General features: G+C 32.8%; 2 pseudogenes; both read right to left on the reverse strand.

Annotated features, from left to right (window-relative positions):
• Window positions 1-2,019: 2,019 nt before the first annotated feature.
• Window positions 2,020-4,956, reverse strand: LOC142628979 (MDIS1-interacting receptor like kinase 2-like; annotated as a pseudogene).
• A 567-nt stretch (window positions 4,957-5,523) lies between these two features.
• LOC142628980 (uncharacterized) lies at window positions 5,524-7,389 on the reverse strand (annotated as a pseudogene).
• Window positions 7,390-24,208: the final 16,819 nt, after the last annotated feature.

Below are 24,208 nucleotides of genomic sequence, written 5' to 3' on the forward strand. Positions count from 1 at the left end.
GAGTACAATAGTAAATTAGATTCTAAGTCTCATGCATCATGCAACTTGTTAACCATCAATTGGATGTATGATTTAATTTGGAAATTTTTTTATTAATAGAATATCAATTCTCACAAGGCAATCTGTAATCACCAAGAGGACGTGGTTCATGCTCTCTTCCTTTTCCCAAAATTGGCGGTTTTTTGGAATATAATTCCAATATGAAACCACAGCACTCTCAAGTAAAGTACAATATGATTTAATCTCTAATAGGGTAAACAAACTATCACCCTCGGCCAATTGTTGGAACAAACGAAATCACAACTTTACAGAAAGAATGAATACTGGAATTTTCAACCCTCCCTACGATGGCACCTGTACACCCAACTTGACAAGTACCCTCATGGACAACTCTTGAATCTCCCTGTTCCAAAATAAATTTCGATGGAGCTATCTTTGATAAAGATAACAATGCAGGTCTGGTTGTTGTCATTCGGAATAATGAAGGTTTAGTCATGGCTTCTTTGTCCAACTAATACCTTTGCCTCTCGTCATTGAGGTGGAAACTTTGGCAACAAGATGAAAACTTGAACTGGCAGCAAATGATATTCACTTCCCTACCTCGCACTTTTCAGCTTTCAATTTATCTCATGTATGTAGGCATTGTAATAAGGTTGCTCATTCATTTGCAAAAAGAAAAAAGAAAAAAGAAAAAAAGAAAAAGAAAAAGAAAATAGCAATTCTTTCCCACCCTTGTCAGTTTGGATGGAAGATGTATTACCAGACATTATTTCTGTGCTACAGGCTGATTTGAACAACCTTTCTAAATAATATGCACCAAACATTTTCTATAAAAAAAATAATTAAAAAATTTTTAATTGCCAATTGGAAATTTTCATAATTTGAGATGTGGAGTGCAAGTATTCCTTAGTTTAAAGTGATATTTTATTAATTAACCCTTTTGATTCGTTAGTCATCAAATTTGTATTATTATTGTTGAATCTTCAATAAGGAATAGCTCTCACAAGTAAATCTTTTAAGTCAAGCATTAAGCTACTTCTCAAAAAAAAAAAAAAAAGCATTAAGCATCTATCAAAAAAAAAAAAGCATTAACCATGTGAATGAGCCTTTTATTGCAACCTCCACAATTACAAATGAGAATTCTAGGTGTGTGACATTATAAAAGTGATGAAGACTTCTATTTTATGTTGCAAAATACAAATTCATAAGGACTTCAATTTAATGCTACAAAATACAGGTCACAAATCATAAAAGAAATATAGATACAAATTACACAAGGTTTTTATTTTTTAATGTATTTTTATTGTGATACACAATTTTTTTATTTCTTAAGAAGTTCATCAAACAATATGGTTTGCATCCAAAAAGCAAGCACTTCCTGATTGAGTTTCACTCTCTCTAGTTGTATGGGTTTCTTGGTTCCTCAACTGCCATATTGAAACTACATGTAAAGTATTCACTATTAGCTTCTTGTGAGAAAGAAATTCTTGGGACACCCATTTCATTGTTGGCCTATACATTGGTTTAGTTTGTAAGTATGCATATGTAATTGTAGTAACAAGGAAAACATCTCATGCAACTAGTCGATTTGGAGGTGGGAGACATTGGTCTAATATTTCATTTAGCATTAGATTTTGAGTTGATGACGATGGTGATGATAATGATAATGAAGTCAAGAGTTCTCTTGGATGTCTTCCCATCAGTATTTCTAGTGCCACCACTCCAAAACTATAAACATCACACTTTTCAGTCACCTCCAAAGTATGGGCCAATTCTACATACATACATATATATATATATATATATATATATATATATATATATATATATATATATAAGAGAAAAACACGATAATATTAACAAAAAGTGATGCCTTTCATTTTTCTTTAATTTTGTTTTTGTACTTGTCTTTTTATATGCTTTTTTTTATGCAAATGTTAGTTCAACTATGAAAGAAATTTTTCGCCACCACATGGTTCTGTTCATATAATAAACAACAAAATAAGCTAAATAGCATGATTATCTAGAAAGCCTTGCATGGTTGACCGTTTTAAATAATAAATGAAAGTGTAAGGTAGAATATGAAAAGAATAATTCACCTGGAGCAACATAACCATGAGTCCCAACAATTAAAGTTTGATTGGAGGAATTGGGATCAAGAAGTTTAGATGTGCTGAAATCAGAGATAGAAGGCTCCAACTCAAAGTTCAATAGTATATTGTTGCTGGTTTTATCCCGATGAACAATTACTGGGACACGTTCATGATGCATGTAAGACAAGGCATGTGCTATATATTTGATGACGTTCATCCTCTTTATCCAATTCAATTCCATAGCTTCAACATTATTGCTTAGGACACAAAACAAGCTTCCCCTTTCCATTTACTCAAAGACCAAAAACATACAATGTTTATGAAAATAATAACCATGTAATTTATTATTTTGATGTTGAATTTCTGTTAACATTTTGATTTCATTTTTGAAACTCTTGTCAAAACTCGGTTCCTCAGCCTCTAAGCGATGAAATTTCTTTAAGGCAACCACTTTACCACTAGGTAATTGCAAGGAAGTTAATACCATACCGGAGATTGTACCGGTTTGGCCAATGATACAATATATTTTGGGTACCAGTCAATACCGGTGTACCGTTTCGGATTTACTGCTATTTTATACACACACACACACACACACACATATGCACAAAATCTCTAGAACCATGTTTATAAGCATATAATATTTCACTAATATTATAATAAATATAAAAGTTTATCATAAAACATTACCTCAATTCAGAACAAATTATTCATAGTTTTAAACTATAGCATCAATTAAAAAATTAAAAAAAAAACACAATATAAAAAATAAAAAGTTTAATTGTTCATTGCATACTAAGAAAACAAATAATACTAATAAGTTAATGTAAATAAGTTACCATTATACCCTTAAAAAAATTCAAAAATTACAAAACTAAAAAAAAAAAAAAAAAAAAAAAGCTTTTTTCTGTACTGGTTAGTACGCCTGGTACCGGCCGATATTGTTCGAAATTGGCTAGTACGGCCGGTATTTAAACCGGTACAAAACGTTATCGTTTTGATACTGATATACGTACCGGTACGGTACATACCGGCCGGTACCGGTATGGTATCTACTTCACTGGGTAATTGTGCTTTGTAAATTCTACCATAACTGCCTATTCCAATACAATATCTAATGTCAAAGTCTTCTGTTGCTTTAATGATGTCTTCATATGCAATTTTTTGATCATAATTCCATATCAAGAATATGTCCCCATTTTTTGTTTCCCTTGACTTGGATTCAATTTTCCTAACCCCTCATCAATAGACAAAAAAATACCCAAGAATTGAAAGCATAAGAAAAAAACTCAATGGAACAAGAATTTTTATTTTGTAGTCAATTGATGCATTCTTGTTTGGGGAAGATGAAAGACAAGGAGGGAAACTTTTGATGTCACCACATAAATCGTTGTTGCCGATAAATGTGTCATAACTATCATTTTTAAAAACATCCGAAATTCGACCCTCCAAAGAATTGTATGACAAGTTAACATATGTTTTTTTGAGAAAAGGGGGAATTTTTCTTGTAAGGTTATTGTAGCTAAGGTCAATCCAACGAATTGAACAAGGGCCACCAATTTGAGAGGGAATGGTTTGAGTTAAGTAGTTATGGCTTAAAAACAAAGTGTACAAAGAATGGAAATTAGCTATTTCAATGGGGATGGAACCACTAATTTGATTCCAATCAAGGCTTAAATGGCTCAACTGAGTCAAATAACATATAGTTAAAGGTATTTTCCCATAATACTATTATTACTAAGGTAAAAGTAATTTAAACTCTTCATATTGCCTACTTTTGGTTGAATGGAACTATTGATTTGGTTTGAATCAAGATCTAGTTTTGTCAAATTGGTTAACAGTGGTGACTCCAGGAAATTTTTTCAGGGTGTTCCTCAACAAGCATAAATTACACAATCTAATAAAAACAAAAATTTTATATATTGACAACAACAATAATCAAAAAACACACAAATACATAAAATTTACTATTGCCTTTTACGAGTTTTCATATTTTGAAATCGTTGCATGATAGTCTCATTATCAATGCTACAAGCTACTGCCATTTTGTCTTTTATAAAATACTGCAATCGTTGCATAAAATATTTTGTCTTTGAAAAACTATAATTTGTTATATTGTTGTTTTATTAATTATAAAATTATTAATTATTGTTTAGCTTAACATAATTTAATTTGTTTGTCTTTTATAATGTATTCAATAATTATACTGCTTTAATTATTGTTGTTTAGCCTAACAATAAACTATATTGCTTTAATTTTTTTGTCATTAATTTTATTGCTTTAATTTGTTATATTGTTTACACTAAAAGAGCCACTGATGTGCACATTACACATCCCATGTGCAGCACAATAATTAAAGCACTAAAGCAGTGTAATGTGAAGCCCGGCCCCCCATGTGCCCATCTACCCCCACCCCACTCAACACACAAGCACGCCTCATGCCTAATGCCCCCCGCCAATCGAAAAATTTCACAATCACGCATTACACTAAAAGACAACTAATATCTCACCAACACCAACACCAACGAATAAGATAAACTGATAAAGCCAAATTCAAAAAGTCAAAAACAGACAAAATATATTAATAAAGTTAAAGACTTAAAGTTCGGCCAATGAGCCAATCACAGATAGATTCACAGTTCAAGAATCAAAAGAGTAAAGAGAGAGTTAGTCTTGTTAAAGAATAAAGAGAGAGAGAGTTTCATTTATTTCATAATTTTCATTTCATTCAGAGAGAGAGAGAGAGAGAGAGAGAGAGAGAGTCAGAGAGAAAAAGAGAGAGCAGTTAGCTTAGTAAAATGAAATACCTTGAGGGAGGGAGCACCGGAGCAGCCGAGCAGGGAGGCCTGAAGGCTGAGGCCATTGAGGCAGTGACGAGGCGATGAGCGATCTGCCAATATCCGTCCTCCAATGAGGGTTAGTGATGAGCGACGACGACATGGAGGGGTGAGCGAGTGACAACGATGATCTAGACTGGGCCGATCTCCGAAGAGCGAGCTATGACCAATCTGATCTCCGACGAGTGAGCTGTGACCGATCTGATCTCCGTCTGTTGGCTTGAGGCTCAACTCTCAAGCGGCATTGCACTGAGGGACTAAGTTTAGGTTTTCTTTAGGCCTTTAGTGGTTTTTTTTTTTTTTTTTTTGATAAAGCCTTTAGTGATGTATGATTTAGACCTTGAAGGACTGAGGCGTTGTTCTGTTTTTTTTTTTTTTTTAGAATATCCATGGGTTTGCTACCTCTGTAATCTGTTAGGCTTGTCGTGGGCTTGGCTCTGTTACAATTTTTTTGGGCTTTTTTTGTTTTTTGCTTGAAAGTAGAACATATAATTTTTTTTTTTTTTTTTTAATTTGAGGGTGTTCCTAATTCTGTGATTGAGGGTGTTCCTAATACAAAGCAAATATAAAAAAAATTTTAAAAAAAATTTAGGTTTTTTTTTTTTTTTTTTCAGGTCAGGGTGTTCCTAAGAACACCCACGTGGCATCGCCACTGTTGGTTAAATGACCTAAAGACGAAGGTAACAGACCAATGAGCTTGTTATATTTGAGGGACAGGAGCTTCAAATTCTTCATGTTGCCTATTTTTAGTGGAATGGAACTGTTGATTTGGTTTGAATTGAGACACAATTTTGTCAAACTGGTTAAATGACCTAGATACGAAGGTATCGATCCAATGAGCTTGTTATGTTCCAATTTCAACACTAGCAACTTCTTTAGCATTCCTATTTCTGACACTATAGAACCATGGATTTCATTATAAGACAAATCCAGATTGGAAAGATTAGTTAAAAGGCCAAGAGCTGAAGGGATTGGTCCAACAAATGTGTTATTACTCAGATCTAATTCAAAGAGATTCTTTAAATTTCCTATTTCTTTGGGGATGGTACCAGTGATGAGATTATTAGAAATGAAAAAAAAAAAAAAAAAAAAAATCCACTGAGTAAGATTGGCAAGTGAAAGGGCAAGTTACCTGTAAATTTATTCCAATAAGCCAAATCGAGATACAAGAGTTTCAAAATACTGGGCTTTTAGTGACGAAAATTTTTGTCACTGAAAATACATTTTGTTGTAAGATGCGCTCCCCCGAAGTCCAGTATTAAAAAGATAAAGCATGACTAAATTTAGGAAGGATGAGAAGTTGAATTTTCTAAACTTATCTCCCAGAATGAACCTACTCATGTTAATCTCTGTAACGCTTCCGCCATCATTGCATTTAATTCCACGCCACTCACAATGAATTGAGGTATCGTTGGAATAGCTACTCCACCACTCACTCCCCTGCAGAGCCTTTGCTTCAAAAGCCAGCGCAATAATCATATTTGTGGCATGCATGAAGATGCAAAGTGCCCATGCTACTACCAGAATGGAAATGACGACCAAGGGAGCCTACCAGAATGGAAATGAAGACCGAGGGAGCCATATATGGCTCCCTCGGTCTTCATTTTCATTCTGGTAGTAGCATGGTCACTTTAACATCCATGTTAAAGTTTACTTGATGGATGAATGCTAGGGCAAATGGTTGATTGTTATATTCACCTTTTCTTTTTTCTTTTTTACTTTGAAAAAAATACCTACGTAATTCTCACGAAATATTCTCCCTTTGAATCCTATTGAAGTGCGGAACTTTGAAATCTACCAGCAAAATTTCCTGGAATTATCTTGGAAATTTTTGCTGATTAGTCCACATGATGCAATTGAGTGAACATTTATGCTAACAGCAAAGCATAGCTCTGCTATTTGAAATGATCGATGATGGACCAGAGATTCTCGCTATTCACTAACAAGATTTTATTAGCCACAATTGCATGCTAGGGAAATAACAACGTATTAGTATGGTCAATACTACTACGTACCCATCATGAAAATGGGTAAGGAGGGCTAATTCTTTCTATTATTAATAATTATTCACCAGTAGCAGCCAGTTGATTCGTAGGCTTGTCATGTAGAGAGTACTTAACAATTAAATTTTTGTTTTTATTATTATTATAATTTGTAAGTGACATAGGTTGGAGAATTTTAACATTTGAAAACATTAAAAAGTGTCAATTGAGCTACAACGCTGTTAACCATTAAAATTCTAATAGCAAGCAAGTAGATTGATTGGTGGTCTCATAGAGCAAAAACTTCAGTTAATACATGCTTTTTTAAAAATTTTTCGTAAACTACAATTTCATTAAGAACTAAAAGCAAAACAACAAAACAGCATGAGGCAAATTGCAATTATTGCAAAAGAAACCAGCTTTAAGAGCAACGAAAAATTTAACAGCAGAATGAGCTACTGTGTCTGGAGTTCTCATAACACTAAGTTCCGTTGATACATTCTAGAAGCAAAAGCCCTTTGATATTTTCAGCCAAGACAAGTTATTACGCAGCGGAAACACCCATGCAAATGCAAAGTAAGACTAAACTCATGGGTCAGCTCTTATAAACTTCAAGTAAAGATCCAATCTCACTGTCAAATAAATATTCGTTATGACATTTTCCGGACCAAAGCAGATATTTTCTATTGCATGGGGTCCCCTTGAACCTAACCAGTGGACTTCGCAGGAGCGAAGACTGACTTGAGTCTCAATAATCAATATGGGCTAGCTACTGAATTAATTATCAAAAGGCCAAAAAATATTAATAATAAAATAATTGAACAAAAATAATACTCACACAAAGGATTTAATTAACCAAGTTTTACCATAAAATTTTGTTATCTCTATATATATCATTCACAAACCTGATAAAACATTCTATTTATTCAAAAAGGGAACAGAGTAAAAAACATGTATGAAATTAATTAATTTTATTCACATCAGTCCGATTACTATATGGGCACGTGTGGTACAATTTAATGGTGATTGCCGTACATGTAATAGGAATTATTAATATAAGTAATTCAAGAAGTTGCAAGGGAAGTAACTATTTTTACACTAAAATGCAAAATGCACCCTCTATATTTCACCAAAATTTATTTTAATTTTTTAGTTTTGCGTTCGTTCATTTCAGTCTTTTAAATTTCAAGTTTATTCAATTAAGACCTCTTTATTAACTTCCGTTAAAAGTTTTTAAAAAATTATAGAAAAATATTTTTCAATTATTAATTGAATTTTTTATTTTAAAGTTTTGAAGAAAATATTTAAAATTTGAACAATTAGCCACAACATTTAACAAAAGATGATGGAGAGACCTTAATTGAATAAACATGAAAATTAAAGGACTAAAATGAACGAAGGCAAAGTTAGAGTACTAAAATAAATTCTGGTGAAATATAAAGGGAGAATTTTGAATTTAGCCCTATTTTTATTATTAATCTATTTGGTGACAACATACAAATAGAACCTTAAATGAAATTATTTATAAGTTCAATTCACAAAAATATTCTTATTTAGAATATTATATTTACACATTTATGTGGGTCTAGGCCGTCTAGCTTTTCATTTTATTGTGTATAAATTGAACATTTTCTTAATGCAAAACTAAAAGCAGAATAAGAGTATTTGAAAAAGGCCCGTTTGGTAATGTTATTTAAGTGTTGTAGAAATATGTGTGGGTGAAAAAGTGTTGTGGAAATACATGTTGTGTTATTTAAATAATGAAAACTGTTGTTTAAACAACGCAGCCAAACAAGCCCAAAAGAACCAAAACTATTCTTCAGTAATGTATTTTACTTTACTATATCCACATGTGACCTATTTGAACTTAAACGAGGAAACATGAGGATGTGGATGGAAAAAGTAAAGTAAATTACATAAGAAGAATGGTTTTTTTTTTTTTAAATACCCTTATACCGAAGGATAGCGTCTCCACAAATAAATAATAAGAAAAAAGAAAAAATAGTGCTTTTAAATTTTGTAAAAAGTATAGTTTCTCCATTAAAAAAATAATAAAAAATCACCTTTCGATGGTGCTTATTTATATCTTGGACTTTTGATTTTATTAATTTTGTAAAATTTATTGATAAAAATTAGATTTCAAATTCAAATATCTATCCACCCAAATGGAGATTGGAATTTGAAAAACCACAAATTTTTTATAAAAATAAAAATAAAAACCAATTAGTACTTAGTACTGCCGTTTAAATTAGAAGAGAAGATAGAGATTAAATTTGAAATGTAAACATGTCATATTTTTCTTTTCTATTTTTTTTAAATATAAATAAAAATAAATGAATACATGTGAAAAGCAACTTGGAGATCGAATAGGGTTGAAGGATTGCTAAGGAAACCAGAGAATTGTCAATTGTTTTATAATAAAAAAAAAATTTTGCAAGTGTATATATATATTCTTTTTCTTTTTATCTCTAAAAATATATTATTCTATTATTTTGTGTGTGTTTGATTAGTACTTTTTTAAAGGTGAATCATATCTTTCTAACTTTTGTTGTAGTGTGTCATATTTACCTAATATATAACTAAACTTTATAAGTTTCAAATTTCTCATCTCTCAAGGAATAAGTAGATTATCATGAGAATCAAAGCTTATCACAAAATTACAATGTTATCTTATCCAAAATTAAAATGAATTAAAAAGAATAAAAGATAGATTTTATCATAATTTATTATTCAAAAAATTAGTAGGTATATTCAAATTTATAATCATGTAGATTGTGTTTTCATATAAAATCAAATTCATATTTCCAAAAAATAAAAATAAATACTAAGTATTAACGCAAACCAAAATTCAACCAAAGTTATAAAAGGGAGAGAGAAGACTTTGTGATGGGAAATTTAAAAAATAAAAATACGAAAACACATATTTAAAAAATAAAACATCAATCTTAATTAAAGTAATAAGAAAGAACAAAAATTTACCGAGAGAGAGAGAGAGAGAGAGAGAGAGAGCTCACAGTTTTTGTATAGGAAAAATACGGATTAAATGAGAGAAATGATATCAAATTTATACAAAATAAAATGGGAAGAAGAAGAGTCAAGTTATAAGAAAGAAAAAATGATGAAAAAAGTGTAACAGTGAAGTAAAAAGTAGTGGGGGAGGTAAAGAGGCAAAGAGGGAAGGGAAATGTTGGAAGAAGTGTAACCGTATGTGTGGACTAATAGGGAAAAGAAGAAGTTTTTGTTTTCGTTTTTGTTTCAGTTTTTTTTTTTTTTTTTTGGTCGATAGTACTGAGAAGAAAAGTTTAAAAGAGAAAAGAAGACGTGTAAAATAAGTAGATAATGTGGCTTAATGATTGAGTAGGAAAAAAAATGATACTCAATGTTGAAAGGAGCTTTCAATATAGACAATAAAAAATTAAAATTTATGATGGTGTGTAACCCAGGAGGGAGTTTCACACACAGATACACTTAGATTAGGTTAGAGTAAAAATTATATCTTGTATATATAAAAAAAATAAAAATAAAAATAAAAATTTGGCCACAGAATTAATTTTGCAATTGATAATCAATAAAGATGGAAAACCCACACACACACACAAAAGCGACGAGCCTACTAATATGGCTCAACAGGAGTGTAACAACAATAAATGCTACATTTTAATTTCAATATATATATATATATATATATATATATATATATATATATATATATATATATATATATTAGAGCTGCCCTTAATTGTATACCATTTCCGCTGTCCTTTGCAAAGAAGAAAATGAATGCAAGAATCATACCATAGTGGGTGATTGAATTATCTTCCTCTACCAACAAGAAATTCACAAAGTTTGTGATTAGGAGGGGGCCTGTATAGGATGCAATTGTGTTAACTCCTACAGGGAAGCAAAAGAACAAAAACATATAAAATATGTGGAAGCTGCATTCATGAACAAGGATTTCCATATGTCATAGGCTATGGCTTTTGGCAATGACCTTGCATCAAATTTCCTATCTTTTGAGCAATTCTTTCAGCAACAAGGAATCATTTTCTGCTGTTTCTGATTGAGTAATTGAAGGAATATGAGGTAATTCAAGCTGTTTATGTTTATGTTCGGATGCAATAAAGGCTTTAATGCAAAATTGCATTAGTGAAATTTGTTGCAATAACTTAAATTGAAGAAATTGTTGCAATAACGTGATACCAATTATTTTTACAATCTATTACAATGAAAATTTTAAAGTAATATCTTATTGTAATGAATATATTATTACAACATCTTACATCAACTATTGAAATGACTCTAATGTTATCACAACTACTTTTTTTTTTAACATTTTTTCTTGTAGTGCATGATCATGCTCAAGTGGACGTATGGTGAATTATGATAGCAGTGTAGAGAGCAAAAGCCATTCAGCAGTAAAAGAAAAGTGTGCACTTTTTGTGCTAATATAAGTGTAACTAGTAATAGGCCAGGCTTCTTATTTTATTTTATTATATATATATATATATATATATATATTTGTAAATTAATAATATTATTATTGTAATGCATTAAAACTCATAATAAGTAATGTTATTTTAAATATGAATTATGTTAATGGTTTTTTAGAGCAATTATTGATAATCTATTTTAGAAAAATTTTGACACCATTCTCAAGTGAAATATAAAAGGCCTTCAAAATATTTTTCATTTTCTCATAACAAATTTCTAAAAAAATTTCCTAAACCAATGCCCTTAAGGCATTCGTTAACTTTTTCTTTTAAATATTGGCTAGAAGTAAAAATTAAACCAAAAAAAAAAATCATAATAAATGAATAAATAATATTAGTAAAACAATGAATAAAATTTTATTTATATTATTTTGAATGAATAATATGACATAAAAGGTCCACGAAAATCTTTCAATATATTACCATTATTATATAACACTCAAATGATTATTATATAAAATATGGTACAATATGTTTGCTTTATTTAAACTTTTTTAACTGTAGTATACATTATTTTAAATACTACGATATATAAAAATTTAGTATTACAATAAATACTTTAAATCTTTGTAGTAGTCTAACTACAACAAAACAGTCACATTCTAGCAAACTCGACATTACTAATCTAAATAGCATCATACTTTTACCATAAAATAAGTTATAACATATCCTATCTAGATTATCTCAATCTATGCTAATTTAAAGTTGTAACTAGTTAGTTATACGTATAAAGCATAATTCCTAACGCATTAATTATTCTAATGTTGCAAGTTGCAACTATTCACTAAACATACTATGTATGCTAAGAAGAATACATGAATGCATACCTAAATAGATAGCCTCTGGTGAGAGAGAGAGAGAGAGAGAGAGAGAGAGAGAGAGAGAGAACCAACTACAAGTTAGTAAGAACCAATACAACACAACAAAGGAAAGGCAAACAATAAGAAAAAAAATGAAAAATGAAAAAAAAAATTCTATTATTCACTAGTAACTCCCCAAACGCACAAAAGAAATTAATAAAAGCTTTTAATAGCATTCTTCATGGTGCCGCGATGTCAAACAAACCTCATGGTAGAAGTGCGTTTGAAGGTTGAGGTTTGAATTGGTAAAGTTATAGAGAGGGGAATTCGAATTTCTTTAGGAAGAGAGATGTAGCCCGAGTTTCTTGGCAACGTTAGAAGCTATAATATTGTTGTAATTAGTAAAAAGCAATGCTAGAAAGCTACTGAATATATCTCCTTTTCCTTATTAATTTCTTTAGAGTAATAGAAATGGCTGATAAGAATGCAAAATTTTCATCTAAGATATCTTTTTTGTGGACTTAACTGAAGATGCATTGGGGCACAAAATTCAAATTAGGAACACTATTAAGTTACTAACTACTTAACTGGCAATTTAACTGACATAGGGCTTCAATTGTTGTCATCTCTACACTCAATTAAGATTAATAAGCGATTATTATGCTTTAGACCCAAGTTGATGTTTACTTAGTAAATTAACTAGTTTTCCGAATTATGTGAAAATTAGTTGAAGCATGTGAAGCATATCAAATAAGATGTCACTAATCACGTAAATCAATTAGAAGAAGGCAATGACATAATGACAAAGTGAAGAACTGATGAAACAAGGAGCAATATTAATAAGGATGGCCAAAAATAGTTCAAAATAAATATAATAAATCTCAATGTAAAAATTTAGACAAAAACAATCAAAACATGATAGTTGTATGTTCAGCAATAATTGGTCAATTTATATAAATAGTAAGAATATTCACAATGTCTAGTCTATTGTTCCTCAAAAGGGTCAAATACATGTATAGCTACCATAGGTAGGATCGCTAAAAATTGATAATCACAAATAACTTCATAACATCAGAACACCACAAATAACCCTAACCCCCAAACCATAATACTCACCCTAAACCAGATGGTCAAACAAATAATGAGAGTGAGATTGAGTATGTACCTTCTGATTTGAAATTGAAGATGCAGATCACCAACTGAAGACCTCGATATCGTCAATGTTGAGATTGAGCGTGAGAGAACACTGGAGAGAGAGAGAGAGAGAGAGAGAGAGAGAGAGAGAGAGAGAGAGAGAGAGAGCTAGAGCGAGATTGAGTGAGATTTAGAGTGAGATGAAGTTAGGTGGGAGGGAGATTGAGAGTAAGACTAAGTGAGAGAAAGGGAGATTGAGAGTTAGACCTAGTGATTGAGACAAAAAATGAGACTGAGACTGATTAAAAAAACTTACATAGTACTTGAGTTCATTGAACTTGAGTATGGTGGGCTAAAATAGCATGGTACCTGAGCTAGACTCACGTTTAAGGAGCTCGGGTACTGTGTATTTAAAATAACACAGTACTCGAGTCCTAGAAACTCGAGTTTAATCAACAAATAACTCGAGCTTATGACCATCAAGTTCCAAGTGACATTTTTAAAGTGCAAAATTCCAACTCAGCTACTGCCACTCTGGCAAACTCAGTAGGAACTTGAGTTCAAAGAACTCGAGTACTATTCAAAACTAGATTTCACGAAGCTCGGGTATTGAAAAAGTAGTAGATTGCTAATTACTTTCAAAACAGTGGTAGATTGCCACATAGTTTCTAAAAACGTGGTGTTTGGCTATTTTCACCATATTTATATCATTCTTAATGTGAAGGAAATAAAAAGATGTGATAGTAAAATTTCTTTGATAATGAGATACAAATTATCGGAAAAATAAAACATTTAAAAACAAATTCCTTCAAATGTATAATGTTAACTTTTTACCGTGTCCGTTAACAGTGAGATTCAATAAGAATGTGTGTGTGTGTGTGTTTTCTTCAAAACTTAATAAGAATGTATAAACTAATATGTAACTATTTTTTAAGAGGTCGCTCTTGCATAAAACGGAAATAAAACTTCTTATTGGAAATATGAAACGAAAGGGTTGTATATAACTTAACAAAAGGGTTGTATATAACTTAAGGATTAACATAAATAATTGTGACCCATATATTGGATAGTATTGGATAAAAAAGCGTTGATAGAACTATTAGAAACTTTCATATACATAGTAAATTCCACAATCATGCAAATATGAATAAACATTTGGATCATAATTGGACAAAAGTTATATGAAATAACAAAGCTGAATACACTACAAGAAATTTGTACTATTGCTAGGGATTTTTTGCGACGGGTGCAAAAACCACCGCTTTATGTCACATATTGCGGCATTTTTTGAGACTGCCGCTGTGTATAAGGTCTATTGCAGCGTTTTTTTGGGACCACCACAGTAGTCATAGTCTGTTGCGGCATCCTATAGCGGCGCTACATAAAACCACCACAATATATCTGTTTTAGCAACTTTAACTTATATATAGTGGTGCTTCAAAATCCCGCCGCAATATATATCATTTTGCGTAGATACTATAGCGGCGGTATACAAAACCACCGCAATATGTAAGTTATAGCAGTGTCAAGATGACCGCCGCAATAGGTTCTCATTTTTGCGACACTTTTTCTTAGATATAGCGGCAAGTTGGACCGCCACTATAGACCTTGAAATTTCCAACCCCAAAATTTCCCTCTGTTTTTTTCGTCTTCCCTCTTATTAGGTTTTCACTTTTCCCACTTATTCACTTTCACTCTCTCCAAAACCCTCACTTCATCTCCATCTCCGCCACCGTCACTTCATCTCCGCCGCCGCCGCTGTCACTTCATCTTTGCACTCACCACCGAAGCTTTCAATCCGAGCTAACCCACTCATCAGAGACTAACCCACTCATCAGTTTCACTCATTTCTGGTAAGTTTCATTCTTTGCATTTTAACTTTTCTTCATCAGATCAATCTGTTTTTTTTTTTTAATTTTTAATTTTTTTTTTTGTTCAGTGGTTCTCGATTTCCTTCTCGGTGCAAGGAATGTTTTGCTCAAATCATTGGAGACATCGTGAGCTCTCTCTCTCTCTCTCTCTCATTTATTTTTATGTAAATTAAGAAACCAAATAATAGTTTTTTTTTTTTTTTTTTGGAATGAAAATTTGGGGTTTTTGAAGGATAATGATTGGAATCTACAAGAAGATACAAAGGCACTTCAATTTTTTCAGGTATCTCTCTCCCACTCTCTTTTTACTATGAAAAATGTATTTATTTCTTTCTGCAATCTGCCTTTTTTTTATTGTTGAAATTAAACTGACCTAAAAACAACATTTGTTAAATTGTTGGGTTTGTAATGTTTAGTAATGGAATAAATTGTTGGTTTGTATTCTGCATCTGAGAAATGTCATTTGGATTATATGTTCTTAGAAGTAGATTAAGTACAAGTAGTCTCCTTTTTAAGTTTTTAACCAATATCTTGATGTTTCATTTGAATTTTGGCATGAGGAGCATGTTCTTAAATAATTTGAGAGGCTTGATGCCCAGTCAGGTACTTGAAATTACCAACCATATTTTCCTTTTTCATTAACATCCAAGATTTATATAAAAAAAAATACAATATTTTTTGGGCTGCTCCATATATAATAAAAGCATTGAATAAGCATGTTTTATATTGGTATTCTCTCTTTCTAATCTCTTTGGATTATTATAATTTATAGGGCTAGTACGGCTGTAGATATTTTTTTCCCCATGCAGCTGTTGACCCATTTGTTTTTACAAATGAGTTTAGAGATTGGAGATGGATGGGGGAATTTGACAAAAGTCATTGATGAGTGTGTAAAATATTTGTCATTGTACGGCGAGGATTTGGCTAGGAAATAGGGATGGAGATGGATGGAAAGGAATGGAGGTTGGTGTGGGCTCCTTTTTGATCAAAAATAATTCATGACCTTCCTTGTCACCATTCTCTTAGATACAAGAAGTGCTTTTTAATGATGATGTTGTAGAATCTTAAAAATGTTTTTATTCCTTTCTCTTCCAATTTGTTTTGTTTAAATGGACAAAGACTATGAAAAGATGTTTGTTTTTATAGTGTTGTGGGTTTTTAAATGAGCAAACATGTTCTGACTTGCCAATAATTTGATGAAAAAGAAAGCAATCCCCACACTCTCTTTTTACAACTCTTTTAACATGATGGACAATGGCCAAGAAGGCATCTCTTTGCGCAAAGAGTAACATGTTGAGCTAATTTGCCCAACTTATATAAATATGTGAAAGCTTGACCTATTGAAAATACCTCTTATCACTGTCTCATTAATGCAATTAAAGCAACACAGTCCAATCCAAAGCCTTACATGAACCACTTTTTGAGCAGTAGCTTATGTAAATTAAAGACATTCCCATAATTTTTTTTTTATCAAATTACATTCTATACTTTATATGTTACTTATTTCAAACCCCACACTTGGAAAGTACAACATTTGAGATTGAGATTAATAAAAATATGAGGTTCAAAGTGGTAATGACTATATATGTTGATAATGACTATATATGTGCAAAGTAGCAATATAGATACAACTAATTGTTGTCAAAGTAAGTGAAGTTGGTGAAATAATTAAGGTACTCTCTCTCTCTCTGTGTGTTTGTGGTGGGTTGTTGAATTGGGGCAAGCAGGTGGCTTGCAATGAGTAATAAGGTGGTTTTAGCTAATATTGGGAGTGTTGACTATTTTGTGTAATATTGGACGATTCTTGTTAAGTTGTTTTTATTTGATTAACTCATTTTAGGCTATTGCTCGTAATTATGTTATAGTTATCAAATGTATTGATAACTTCTCCATTCATTTAAATTCATTGTTTTGTTAGGAACATAGCTGAAAGTGAATGACTAAAGATGATTTGTTTCTTAAATTAAAGTGAAATTGTGTAAATGAAATGTGTGTTAATTCTTGCTTTGTGCTTTCATAAAATCACATTATAGATATTTCTTGTAAACCATTTTATACCAATGGATAGGAGTTGGATGAAAATTACGAATAGAAGGTCTCAAGAATATTTAGATGGAGTCCAACAGTTTTTGAATTTTGCATCTAACCATGCACACCCGGATGGAATGATTTCATGTTCGTGTAGAAAATGTGTGCATACAAATTCGTGGCCTATAGATGTTTTACAAGCTCACTTTGTGTCAAAAGGGATTTGTAGGGGTTATAACCCTTGGGTTTTTAATGGGGAATCATTATCTGCACAAACTTCTTCTGAAATTCCTAATAGTCATGTCCAAGAAAACTCAATAGAGTATGCCGATCTTCGTGACATGTTGCATGACATGTTCCCAATACAAGATATGGCATTTGGGCCAATGGAAGAAGTCCCTACTGTGCAGTAACCCATAGAAGGTCCTAATAAAGATGCACTTTGGTTTATGAAATTGCTCAAAGGTGCTAATCATTTTAGAAAATTGTCAGTCATTGTACATTTGTACCACATGAAGTGTCTTAATGGTTGGGCCAACAAATCTTTTACCATGTTGCTGTAATTTCTTCTTGATTTTCTTCCTTCAAATGCTAAGTTGCCAAAAGATTGTTAAGGGGCTAAGAAGATTATTAAGGATTTAGGCTTGTGCTATAAGAAGATCCATGCTTGTCCTAAAGATTGTATTTTATATTGGAAGGAGATTGCCAACCTTAAAGCTTCTCCAAATTGTTTTCATTCAAGATGGGAAAGTAATGAATCTAAAGGTCAACAAAGTACTAATGCTTCCTCCAAGAAAAGAAAGAAGAAAGCTGCAAAAATCCTACAGTGGTTCCCCTTAAAGCCAAGATTGCAACGACTATTTATGTCTCCTAAAACAGCCAATCATATGAAGTGGCATGTCAATGGTCGTGTGAATGACAAATTACTGAGGCACCCTGCTGATTCTGAAGCTTGAAAATCATTTAACTCTAAGTACATAAAGTTCTCATCCGAGCCTCGCAATGTAAGGCTTGGATTAACAGTCGATGGATTCAACCCGTATATAAATATAAGTAGTACTCTTAGTACATGGCCTGTTATTTTGATCCTATAAGGTTGAATTTATTCAATCGTGTGTTGGCTTTATTTTGTGCCAAATTTGCTTGTAATTTCAGCAATTAGATACCCTGTATTTAAGTAGGAATTATGTAAAGGTTTTATGTGTGAGAGTATGAAGAAAACTCAAGATGTATGCATTCAAAGAAGCTTCGCGACTAGATCTCGCGACTGGCAAGTTGCCAAAGTGGCACACGTGTGAAGCATACAGGGAATTAAAGGGTCACGACAGCTGGAATACTACAGGACAAAAAATACAGTCTGACCTAAAAGTTATCTCATGACTCAAACTCGCGACTAGTTCCAGTCGTGAGGCCAAGTCGCCAGAATGCCTTGTTTGGATGAAAACTGTCTTTTCACATTCTTCACATACCCTACTATAAATACCCTTATACCCACGAAATGTAGGGAGCTTCCAGAGAGAATTTTTTTAGAGAAAAACCCTAAAGAAAACCAAGATTGACTCATCCATAATCTTAGATTTTTGACTCTCCGAATTCCTCTACTCTCACCCTCTCCATTGACATATCCTTGAGAAGTACATTTACCAAATCCTTATCTCATTATACCTATATCAATGAGGAGGTATTTTGGTTCTTGGAAAGCAGTTCGGAGATGACCAATTCACTTGGCTAATGCAATAGGATTATTGCGGGATCCGAGAAGCTAAAAAAGACGTAGTTAATCTTAACCTTGTTGGAGCAAGAAGCTTGGAGGGCTTAGGTGCATTGGGTAGATTAGGCTTGGAGGGTCTATTGCTATTTATGTATCCCAACTTTATTCTTTAATGGATCATTTGACCACTTGGAGAGCGGTGGAAAGGTTTTTCATCGAGTTCTTTAGTTTCCTCTTTGATAGCACGTGCAAGTGTTATCTTTGTGTTCGCATCTCTCTAACCCTTACTCTCTACTTTTAATTTCTGCTGTGTTGTGATTATTTACAATGTAGAGGTGTTTGTTTGGTTAGGTTTTTGCTTGTACCCATTATTTCGTGCATCTATTGTTTGGGTATAAGCTTGTGTTGCTTTAAGTTGAAATTGAGAGTCTAAACATTCATTAGTGTTTTTACACACTAATGAATGTTACAAGTGCATCACAGCTTCTAGATTTAGGTGTGAATGAGTTTTGCCATTGTTCACAAACTCACGTTTAAGTATAGAGTCTGTTTTAGGGTGTTTTGTCATGGAATAGCCAAAGGGGGAGATTGTAAGGTTGAATTTAATTAACAATGTATTGGCTTTATTCCGTGGCAAATCTGCTTGTAATTCAGCATGTAGAAACCTTGTATTTAGGTGGGAATAATGTAAGGGTTGTGTGTGAGAGAGTATGAAGAAACTCAAGTTGTGTGCATTCAAGAAGAGTCTCGAGACTGAATCTCGCGACTAGCAAGTCGCCAAAGTGCCACATATGTGAAGCATACAAGAAGCTGAAGGTTCACGATAACTAGCGCACTACAGAACAAAAAGTATAGTCTGGTCTTGCAGTTAATTCATGACTCAAACTCATGACTCGTTCCAGTCACGAGGCCGACCTTTCTTAGGGTTTATCTCTCAATAGGCTCTTTTTTCAACACATTACATTGTTTGAATATAAACTTGTATTGGTTATTTTGTAATTGGGGGTATAAACACTCATTAGTGGTTTACGCACTAATTGAACTTTCAGATCCCATACAATCTCCTTCCATGCATGTGCATGAAAATGTCTTCTTTCATGCTATCATTATTGATTCCTAGTCCAACTTCGCCCGTGAAAAATATAGATGTGTACTTACAACCCCTAATATAAGAACTGAAGGAGTTATGAGATTTTAGAGTAAAAATGTTTAATGTGTCTTCCAAAAAATCATTCCAAATGCATGCTACATTATTGTGGACCATAAATGATTTTTCTGCATATGGTGATATCTCAAGTTGGAGCACCAAAGGTGCTCTTGCATGTCCCCCTTGTAACTATGATAGTCAATCTCGTTGGTTAAGATATAGAAGGAAATTTAGTTACATTGGGGATAGGCAATTCTTGGATAGTGATCATAAATTTTATAAGCAAAAACAATCATTTGATTGGCATGTTGATATGAGATCAGCTCTTATTACAGTATCTGGAGTGGAAATCATGTTACAAACGGATGTCGTAGCCGATCGTGTGTTTGGGAAGAAAATGGTTAATTTGCCCAATAAAAGAAAAAGAGGAGAGGAAGTCTAAACTGTGTGGAAGAAAAGAAGTATATTTTTCACATTACCTTATTGGGAGGACCATGTGTTGCGTCACAATCTTGACATGATGCATATTGAAATGAATGTAGTCGATAATATAATTAGCACATTGTTAAGCTTGGATGGCAAGGCAAAGGATAACTTGAAGGCACGTCAAGACTTAAAGGATTTGGGTATAAGAAGTTAACTTCACTTGGAAAAGGTTGGGAATGATCAAACACGCATGCCACATGCCTGCTACCATATGAATGCTAGTGAAAATGATGGTTTTCTGCATGTTTTGAAGGATGTAAGAGTGCTAGATGGATATTCTTCAAACATCTTACGTTGCGTTAAACTCAAAGAACGCAAGATTAGTGAGATGAAGAATGCAGCAACTTTTTCCGATAGCAATACACGGATCTTTTTCCTCTGAAGTGAGTGAGCCTTTAATTGACTTGTCTTGTTTCTTTAGGGAGATATGTTTCAAAGTACTAAATGTGGAGGAACTTGGGGCTCTTGAAAAGAGAATTGTAGTGACATTGTGTTAGTTGGAAAGGATGTTCCCTCCCTCTTTCTTTACAATGAGGGATACATCTAGTCATGCATTTGGCTAGTAAAGCCAAAGTTGCTGGCCTAGTTCATTTTCATTGGATGTATCCCATAGAGAGGTAACACATATAGTAACTTGGTCTATCTAATTAATTGTTTTTCAAACCAATTTCTCGTTGTTGATCTTGGGTTTTCCAATAGGTACTTGTCAAGACTTAAATCTTACATGCATAATAAAACTTATCTAGAAGGCTTCATTGCAAAAGGGTATATAGCAGAGGAATACTTAGCATTCTGCTCACGCAATTTTAAATCTGTTGAAACTGCATTCAATCAGCCTGTAAGGAATGTCGAGGAATCCATGGGTGCGGTGGTGAGCATTACACTAAATTCAAATTCATGAATCTAAGCACATCGTTATGAGTTATTCAATTGTGAAGAAATCACCCCATTTCGCGAGTAAGTAATATGTCATTGCGTATCCTTTCATGGCATTCAAGTAAAATATTCTAACTTAACACTAACATATTTGTCTATATAGTGTACATATAGCGGAGATCAAGGCTCATTTCCCTTTTCATGTAGCCAATGATATTGTTCAAAAGCAGCACATGGAGAAATTCTGCAGCTGGTTTAGGAACTATGTAAGTAAAGCATATATATAAAACTTTATTGTTTATAATAGGTGATGTCAATGTCTATATATAAAACTTGGTTGTAACACTTTAGATAGCATACTTATAATAAACGTCATTGTCTATATTAGGTGATGTCAATGGATGTATCTGAGAAAAAGAAACTCTCTGAAAAAGTCATATAGCTTGCCCGATATCCAAATAATGAAGCAAAATAGTATAAGCGTAATGTTATAAATGGTGTGAAGTTTCACACCAAAGACTCTGAGGCAACTAGGAAAACTCAAAACAGTGGAGTTTGTGTTGTTACTGAAGGTGTTGCTACTTATTTTGGTGTACCAATCGATATTATTGAGTTGAACTACTCTAACAAGTATCAATATGTACTATTCAAATGTCAATGGGTTGACGTTATTAGTGGGAGAGGATGCAAAAAAGATGAGTTTGGATCTCCCCTAGTCAATTTTTCATGATTGATACACACGAGTGGTCGATTGATTGACGAGCCTTATGTATTAGCATCTCAAGCTTCACAAGTGTTTTACTGGAAGATGTGAGACATAAAAATTGGGCGGTAGTGGTCAAAACAAAGCCTAGGGAGGTGTTTGATGTTGGTATTAATGCTTCACATGATGATGAAGATGATGAAATGGTTACCTATCTTGAGAATGTCCCTTATAATATAACTACTGATGATGCATGTGATGATGCAAATGACAACCATGCTTGGGCTCGAGTTAATGAAGAAGGAACCATTCATGATACACTGTTGATCAGTAAGGATGAATTGTTTGAGCAAGACTTTATCGATGATGAAGAGCTTAGCAATGATGTTTATGAGTCTAATGATGATGAGTCTAGTGATGATGAGTCTTAGAGTTTCAAAACCTCTCTCTAATTAGTTTATTCTCCTTAAAATTATATGTCAATGTTTGTGTGTTTTTTCTTAAAGAATTCATTATGTTCTAATATAATTGTTTGAGAAAATAAATTTATGTTTGGTTTTACATTGTATTTACGTTTGCTGAACATGGTATGTACAAGTCAGCTAAACCTTAGAAGGGTATAACTTCATGTTTTGATAAGGAGTAGAGTTTTTTTGTCTTATTGGGTCTCAAAGAATGAGGAGGCTAAGCTTTAAAGTTTTGATTTTTCCCTTTTTATTGTAAGTTTTGTGATACACTTTCTAATTTCTAGGCATCTGAATGGAATATTGTTTAGTTAAATGAGTATCAAGTTGAGGAAATGAGTTATGGGAGTGCAAAACACAGTGGTAAATGGATTTCTTATTTGTTCTCTGTTATGGTTATGGGATTAAATGGGTTATTAGTGCATTTTAGTCATTTCTTGTTGTGCTTAAGTCAAGCTCTCAAACGGACCTAATCCTCCTTTACTTTGGGCTTAAGTTGATGATGGGCTGAGTTGTTTCTGTTTTATCTTAATTTGTTTCCAAGAAAATAATAAATTTAGAACCTTTCTAAATCTGGAGTTAGAGAATCTTATTATGGATGATGTTCACTGTGTTATTTGATGCAAGAATATGAGTTAGGGAAATTTTCAGTTGGTGCTTAAGTTTTCTTTCTTTAAATTTTGATGCAGGATTCCACTCATAGTGGGGTGTTGATGGAAATTAGTTTTGTCCATGTAATGGTAATGAAGTAGCATCCTCTCATATGGTCAGCCGTTGTAAGTTTTTTCTAAGCTCTTCATTACTAAGCTTTTATTTGGACTATGTAGTTCTGCCAAAGGGTATAATTTTGATTTGTTTTCTGGTTGATGGTTTCAGATGCTCGTTGATGATATTGGAGACGTGATAATTACTAATGATGGTGCTACAATACTGAAGATGCTATAATTTTTTTGATGGCTTTTTGTGTGCAAAGAACTACATTTAAACAACCGCATTTTTTGGAAGTGTTGAAGGATTTGTTTAAATACTTTGGACCTTTGATAATGGTTATAAACAATGTTATGTATTCGATAATATATTTCTATATTAATATAATGTTAGTTTGGAGACATTTGTGGCGTTATCTAGTTATATTTGTGGTATTGTTTTAGTGGAGCTAAAATTATTACAGGTTATTTGTAATAGATATGTGGGTTTAGAACCCAGGAGGGAAAACAAAAATTCACCTATAGCGGCGGGCAAAAACTGCCATTGAAGAACTAACATTTTAATATAATTGAAGACTTATAGCGGCGTTTATCACCCGCCACTAAAGCTTCAAACATATAGCAGCAGGTGAAACTGTTGCTAAAAGGTACATAGGGGCTATTGTACATGAAGCCCTATAGCGGCGCTTATTGCCCGCCGCTAAAAGACCACTTGACTAGAATGGTAACCTCATATGGCAGCAGTTTTTAGCCCGTCACAATAGACCAAAAGCGTCGGTAAATAGCAGATTCATTGCGGCGCTTTTTGATCCTGCCATCTATAGCAGCACCGCAACAGTGACAGGAAGAACTGCCGCAATAGCACCCGCCGCTAAAGGT

Source organism: Castanea sativa, chromosome 3, assembly GCF_040712315.1.
Source record: "Castanea sativa cultivar Marrone di Chiusa Pesio chromosome 3, ASM4071231v1".
Lineage (NCBI taxonomy): Eukaryota > Viridiplantae > Streptophyta > Magnoliopsida > Fagales > Fagaceae > Castanea > Castanea sativa.